The sequence below is a fragment of the Staurois parvus genome, unplaced genomic scaffold, assembly GCF_062004578.1.
Source record: "Staurois parvus isolate SC_StPar_1 unplaced genomic scaffold, SC_StPar_1.0 ptg001527l, whole genome shotgun sequence".
In the NCBI taxonomy this organism is placed as follows: domain Eukaryota; kingdom Metazoa; phylum Chordata; class Amphibia; order Anura; family Ranidae; genus Staurois; species Staurois parvus.
In genome coordinates, this window is record NW_028319323.1 from 306061 (window position 1) to 314067 (window position 8007).

At 47.9% G+C, this 8007-nt stretch overlaps 1 pseudogene across 1 annotated transcript in view; it reads right to left on the bottom strand.

The window, feature by feature from the left end:
• The window catches only part of LOC149435369 (inactive heparanase-2-like), a 279818-nt pseudogene extending 274345 nt beyond the window's left edge, over window positions 1-5473 (bottom strand). Inside the window, exon 1 of the transcript XR_016308497.1 lies at window positions 5221-5473. The product of XR_016308497.1 is annotated as an inactive heparanase-2-like (transcript). The remainder of the gene's footprint in view (window positions 1-5220) is intronic.
• Window positions 5474-8007: the final 2534 nt, after the last annotated feature.

Here is an 8007-nt window from a genome sequence, read left to right on the forward strand (position 1 = left end):
GGTCGTGACGGGTTGTGGCGGGTCGTGACGGGTTGTGGTGGGTTATGACGGGTTGCGGTGGGTTGTGGCGGGTCGTGATGGGTTGTCGCAGGTTGTGGCCGGTCGTGGCGGGTTGTGGTGGGTTGTGGCAGGTCGTGACGGGTTGTGGTGGGTTGTGACGGGTTGTGGCGGGTTGTGATAGGTTGTGGCGGGTCATGACGGGTTGTGGCGGGTCATGACGGGTTGTGACGGGTTGTGACGGATTGTGACGGGTTGTGATTGGTTGTGGCGGGTTGTGACGGGTTGTGGCGGGTTGTGACGGGTTGTGATTGGTTGTGGCGGGTCATGACGGGTTGTGACGGGTCGTGACGGGTTGTGGCGGGTCATGGCAGGTCGCGGCGGGTTGTGACGGGTTGTGAGGGGTTGTGGTGGGTTGTGATGGGTTGTGACGGGTTGTGGCGGGTTGTGACGGGTTGTGATAGGTTATGGCGGGTTGTGACGGGTTGTGGCGGGTTGTGACGGGTTGTGATTGGTTGTGGCGGGTCGTGACGGGTTGTGGTGGGTCATGGCAGGTCGCGGCGGGTTGTGACGGGTTGTGAGGGGTTGTGGCGGGTTGTGATGGGTTGTGGTGGGTTGTGATGAGTCGTGGCGGGTTGTGGCAGGTTGTGATGGGTTGTGACAGGTTGTGGCGGGTTGTGGCGGGTTGTGACGGGTTGTGGCGGCTTGTGATGGGTTCTGTCGGGTTGTGATGGATTGTGGTGGGTTGTGGCGGGTCGTGACGGGTTGTGGCGGGTCGTGACGGGTTGTGGCGGGTCGTGACGGGTTGTGACGGGTTGTGATGGGTTCTGTCGGGTTGTGATGGATTGTGGTGGGTTGTGGCGGGTCGTGACGGGTTGTGGCGGGTCGTGACGGGTTGTGGCGGGTTGTGATGGATTGTGGTGGGTTGTGGCGTGTTGTGACGGGTTGTGGTGGGTTGTGGCGGGTCGTGACAGGTTGTGGTGGGTTGTGACGGGTTGTGGCGGGTCGTGATGGGTTGTGGCTCGTTGTGGCGGGTCGTGGCGGGTCATGGCGGGTTGTGGTGGGTTGTGGCAGGTCGTGACGGGTTGTGGTGGGTTGTGACGGGTTGTGGTGGGTTGTGGCGGGTCGTGACGGGTTGTGGTGGGTTGTGACAGGTTGTGGCGGGTTGTGATAAGTTGTGGCGGGTCATGACGGGTTGTAACGGGTTGTGACGGGTCAAGGCGGGTTGTGGTGGGTTGTGATGGGTCGTGACAGATTGTGGCGGGTCGTGGCGGTCGCGGCGGGTTGTGGCGGCTCGTAGTGGGTCGTAGTGGGTCTTGGTGGGTCTTGGTGGGTCGTAGTGGGTCGTGGCGGGTTGTAGTGGGTCGTGGCAGGTCTTAGTGGGCCTTGGTGGGTCGTAGTGGGTCGTGGCAGGTTGTAGTGGGTCTTGGTGGGTCGTAGTGGGTCGTGGCGGGTTGTAGTGGGTCATGGCGGGTTGTGACGGGTCGTGAGGGGTTGTGGCGGGTCGTGACGGGTTGTGACAGCTCGTAGTGGGTCTTGGTGGGTCGTAGTGGGTCTTGGTGGGTCGTAGTGGGTCGTGGCGGGTTGTAGTGGGTCGTGGCAGGTCTTAGTGGGCCTTGGTGGGTCGTAGTGGGTCGTGGTGGGTTGTAGTGGGTCTTGGTGGGTCGTAGTGGGTCTTGGTGGGTTGTAGTGGGTCGTGGCGGGTTGTAGTGGGTCGTGGCAGGTCTTAGTGGGCCTTGGTGGGTCGTAGTGGGTCGTGGCGGGTTGTAGTGGGCCTTGGTGGGTCGTAGTGGGTCGTGGCGGGTTGTAGTGGGTCTTGGTGGGTCGTAGTGGGTCGTGGCGGGTTGTAGTGGGTCATGGCGGGTTGTGACGGGTCATGAGGGGTTGTGGCGGGTCGTGACGGGTTGTGACGGCTCATAGTGGGTCTTGGTGGGTCGTAGTGGGTCGTGGCGGGTTGTAGTGGGTCATGGCGGGTTGTGACGGTTGTGAGGGGTTGTGGCGGGTCGTGACGGCTCATAGTGGGTCTTGGTGGGTCGTAGTGGGTCTTGGTGGGTCGTAGTGGGTCGTGGTGGGTCGTAGTGGGTCGTGGCAGGTCGTAGTGGGTTGTGGCGGGTTGTGCCGAGGAGGACGATGAAATCTAGCCATGATTTTATCCTCACAGTTTCCCGGGCCGTCCTGAGAAAGCTGCGCTGAGCTGATGGAACGCTGACAATATAGACATCGCTGGTCCTCATTGTCCTCCTCCTGACCTGCGATTCCTCTGATCTCCCCGTCACAGCGCTGCCACCTGTCATGTGATTTTATTGTTTCAGATCACATGACAAGTCTCACCCTACTGTCCTCAATGGAAGCGGCCATATTGGTGCGACTCCGACTCTGATCTGCATGGATTTTGAAAGTTCTTTATGTGCTACTTTTTACGATTTAAGGTGCGACTTGCATAGACATCCGGGAATGAAGTCTCACTGACACCATCCAAGTCTCACCTGAAGTCTCACTGACACCATCCAAGTCACACCTGAAGTCTCACTGACACCATCCAAGTCACACCTGAAGTCTCACTGACACCATCCAAGTCACACCTGAAGTCTTACTGACACCATCCAAGTCACACCTGAAGTCTCACTGACACCATCCAAGTCACACCTGAAGTCTCACTGACACCATCCAAGTCACACCTGAAGTCTCACTGACACCATCCAAGTCACACCTGAAGTCTCACTGACACCATCCAAGTCACACCTGAAGTCGCACTGACATCCCAATGAAGTGAAGTCAGACGATTTCAAAGTTGGATTGGACTAAACCGGTTCTGGATTTATAAGTATATACACTCTGTAGTCCATGTGGAGTGTACATGAAGTATACACTATATATATATATATACCATGGGGAGCTCGGTGGTGATGTGTCGCAGACCTATGTATATATGGGGTATATGTGGGGTATATATGGGGTATATGTGGGGTATATATGGGGTATATGTGGGGTATATACGGTATGTAGTAAATGTGGAGTATATATGGGGTATATGTGGAGTATATATGGGGTATATGTGGAGTATATATGGGGTATATGTGGAGTATATATGGGGTATATTTGGGGTATATATGGGGTATATGTGGAGTATATATGGGGTATATGTGGAGTATATATGGGGTATATGTGGAGTATATATGGGGTATATTTGGGGTGTATATGAATATATACAGATGGGAGATTATTTGTTACAGTACTATGTATGTGGGGAGTATATATGAGGTATGTATAGAGTATATATATGGAGTATATATGGAGTGTAGTCCATGTGGAGTATATATACGGGGTGTAAAGGAAGTATATATGAGGTATATATGAGGTATATATGTGGAGTATATATGAGGTATATATGTGGAGTATATATGTGGAGTATATATGAAGTATATATGAAGTATATATGTGGAGTAAATATGAAGTATATATGTGGAGTATATATGAGGTATATATGTGGTATATATGTGGAGTATAAATGAAGTACATATGAAGTATATATGTGGAGGATATATGAGGTATATAATGTGGAGTATATATGTGGAGTAAATATGAAGTATATATGTGGAGTATATATGAGGTATATATGTGGTATATATATATGAAGTATATATGAAGTATATATGTGGAGTATATATGAGGTATATATGTGGTATATATATATGAAGTATATATGAGGTATATATGTGGAGTATAAATGAAGTACATATGAAGTATATATGTGGAGTATATATGTGGAGGATATATGAGGTATATAATGTGGAGTATATATGTGGATTATATATGAAGTATATATGTGGAGTATATATGAAGTATATATGTGGAGTATATATGAAGTATATATGTGGAGTAAATATGAAGTAAATATGAAGTATATATGCAGAGTATATATGAAGTATATATGTGGTATATATGTGGAGTAAATATGAAGTATATATGTGGAGTATATATATGAAGTATATATGAGGTATATATGTGGAGTATATATGAAGTATATATGTGGAGTATATATGAAGTATATATGTGGATTATATATGAGGTATATATGTGGAGTATATATGAGGTATATATGTGGAGTATATATGAAGTATATATGTGGAGTATATATGAAGTATATATGTGGAGTATATATGAGGTATATATGTGGATTATATATGAGGTATATATGTGGAGTATATATGAGGTATATATGTGGAGTATATATGAGGTATATATGTGGAGTATATATGAGGTATATAATGTGGAGTATATATGTGGATTATATATGAAGTATATATGTGGAGTATATATGTGGAGTATATATGAGGTATATATGTGGAGTATATATGAGGTATATATGTGGAGTATATATGAGGTATATATGTGGTATATATGTGGATTATATATGAAGTATATATGTGGAGTATATATAAGGTATATATGTGGTATATATATATGAAGTATATATGAGGTATATATGTGGAGTAAATATGAAGTATATATGTGGAGGATATATGAGGTATATAATGTGGAGTATATATGTGGATTATATATGAAGTATATATGTGGAGTATATATGAAGTATATATGTGGAGTATATATGAAGTATATATGTGGTATATATGTGGAGTAAATATGAAGTAAATATGAAGTATATATGTGATATATATGTGGAGTAAATATGAAGTATATATGTGGTATATATGTGGAGTAAATATGAAGTATATATGTGGAGTATATATGAAGTATATATGAGGATTATATATGAGGTATGTATGTGGAGTATATATGAAGTATATATGAGGATTATATATGAGGTATGTATGTGGAGTATATATGAGGTATATATGAGGTATATATGTGGATTATATATGTGGATTATATATGTGGAGTATATATGAAGTATATATGTGGAGTAAATATGAAGTAAATATGAAGTATATATGCAGAGTAAATATGAAGTATATATGTGGTATATATGTGGAGTAAATATGAAGTATATATGTGGAGTATATATGAGGTATATATGTGGAGTATATATGAGGTATATATGTGGAATATACGGGGAATATACGGGGAATATACGGGAATATACGGGGTGTATACGGGGAATATACGGGGTGTATACGGGGAATATACGGGGAATATACGGGAATATACGGGGTGTATATGGGGAATATACGGGGAGTATCCGGCGATTTGTCGCAGACCCACCTGAGGAAGTCTAGCCAGCCGTCGCGGATGATCGCAGGGTCCAGCTGCACGGAGAGGAATTTGTCGCTGACGATCCTGGTCGGGCTCTTGGTGTTGACATCGAGGAGGATGAGGGTCCTTCCTCTGGATGATGATGGGAGTCCCCTCCTTTCCCCCCCGGGGTGGGCAGAGGTCGGTCCCCGGGACAGGAGGAGGAGGAGGAGGAGGAGGATGGGGATGAGAGGAGCGGAGCGGAGGGGGGGCATCGTCCGGACTCTACACACACACCGACGGTCGGCGGACTCTGATCTCTGGTGGTCGGAGGAGGATTTGCTGTGTTATGGTGGAGGGGAATCCCACCCCCTGTCATCGGGCCAACAGGAGCCCCGCCCCTCCCCCGACACATTCCTCCGACATTCGCCCGACTCCCGCCGCCGCCGCCGCTGAATACGACCAATCACAGCCATCGCCGACCCCGTGCGACACATCGCAGGAATGTGCGACACTCACAGCGCGACATCGTGTCCCGAACACAGCCGGAGAAATCCCAGAATAATGCCATCTCTTCCCATCGGAATCATCATCTTCATCATCCTCCTCATCATCTTCATCATCCCCCTCCTCATCATCTTCATCATCCCCCTCCTCATCATCTTCATCATCATCCTCCTCATCATCTTCATCATCTTCTTCATCATCTTCACCAACACCATCGTCACCGTCATCCTCCTCATCATCTTCATCATCATCTTCATCCTCCTTATCCTCACCATCATCATCATCCTCCTCATCATCTTCATCACCCTCACCATTATCCTCCTCCATCATCATCACTATCATCTTCATTATCATCATCACCATCTTCCTCACCATCATCATCCTCACCATCACCACCATCCTCCTCCTCATCCTCACCATCATCCTCATCCTCACCACCATCCTCATCCTCACCATCATCATCCTCATCATCACCATCATCTTCATTATTATCATCATCCTCACCATCACCACCATCCTCCTCATCCTCATCCTCACCATTTATTAGTACGATCAGATCAGAGCATCTCCATCATCGTAATAATCTTCATCCTCCTGAGATCGGTCCGCCCTGCTCCTCATGAACATCGCTAGATGTATGGTACTCGGTGTAGATGGATTTCTCTGATCGGCCGATATTCCTGCAGTGTGACATCCCCTCTATACGATTTGTGATTGGATGTGTGTACAGAGATCGGTGGGGTCTGGGATTGGATGTGTATGGGATTGGATGTGTATGCAGAGATCAGTGGGGTCTGGGATTGGATGTGTATGCGGAGATCGGTGGGGTCCGGGATTGGATGTGTATACAGAGATCGGTGGGGTCTGGGATTGGATGTGTGTACAGAGATCGGTGGGGTCTGGGATTGGATGTGTGTACAGAGATCGGTGGGGTCTGGGATTGGATGTGTATACGGAGATCGGTGGGGTCCGGGATTGGATGTGTACGGAGATCGGTGGGGTCTGGGATTGGATGTGTGTACAGAGATCGGTGGGGTCTGGGATTGGATGTGTATACAGAGATTGGTGGGGTCTGGGATTGGATGTGTATGCAGAGATTGGTGGGGTCTGGGATTGGATGTGTATGCAGAGATTGGTGGGGTCTGGGATTGGATGTGTATGGGATTGGATGTGTATGCAGAGATTGGTGGGGTCTGTGATTGGATGTGTATGCAGAGATTGGTGGGGTCTGGGATTGGATGTGTGTACAGAGATCGGTGGGGTCTGTGATTGGATGTGTATGGGATTGGATGTGTATGCAGAGATTGGTGGGGTCTGGGATTGGATGTGTATACGGAGATCGGTGGGGTCTGGGATTGGATGTGTATGCAGAGATTGGTGGGGTCTGTGATTGGATGTGTGTACAGAGATTGGTGGGGTCTGTGATTGGATGTGTGTACAGAGATTGGTGGGGTCTGTGATTGGATGTGTATACAGAGATTGGTGGGGTCTGGGATTGGATGTGTGTACAGAGATCGGTGGGGTCTGGGATTGGATGTGTATGCAGAGATCGGTGGGGTCTGGGATTGGATGTGTATACAGAGATCGGTGGGGTCTGGGATTGGATGTGTATGGGATTGGATGTGTGTACAGAGATCGGTGGAGTCTGTGATTGGATGTGTATACGGAGATCGGTGGGGTCTGTGATTGGATGTGTATATGGAGATCGGTGGGGTCTGTGATTGGATGTGTGTACAGAGATCGGTGGGGTCCGGGATTGGATGTGTATACAGAGATCGGTGGGGTCTGGGATTGGATGTGTATGGGATTGGATGTGTATGGGATTGGATGTGTATACAGAGATCGGTGGGGTCTGGGATTGGATGTGTGTACAGAGATCGGTGGGGTCTGGGATTGGATGTGTATGGGATTGGATGTGTGTACAGAGATCGGTGGGGTCTGGGATTGGATGTGTATACGGAGATTGGTGGGGTCTGGGATTGGATGTGTATACGGAGATTGGTGGGGTCTGGGATTGGATGTGTATGGGATTGGATGTGTGTACAGAGATCGGTGGGGTCTGGGATTGGATGTGTATACAGAGATCGGTGGGGTCTGTGATTGGATGTGTATACAGAGATCGGTGGGGTCTGGGATTGGATGTGTGTACAGAGATCGGTGGGGTCTGGGATTGGATGTGTATGCGGAGATCGGTGGGGTCCGGGATTGGATGTGTATACAGAGATCGGTGGGGTCTGGGATTGGATGTGTGTACAGAGATCGGTGGGGTCTGTGATTGGATGTGTGTACAGAGATCGGTGGGGTCTGTGA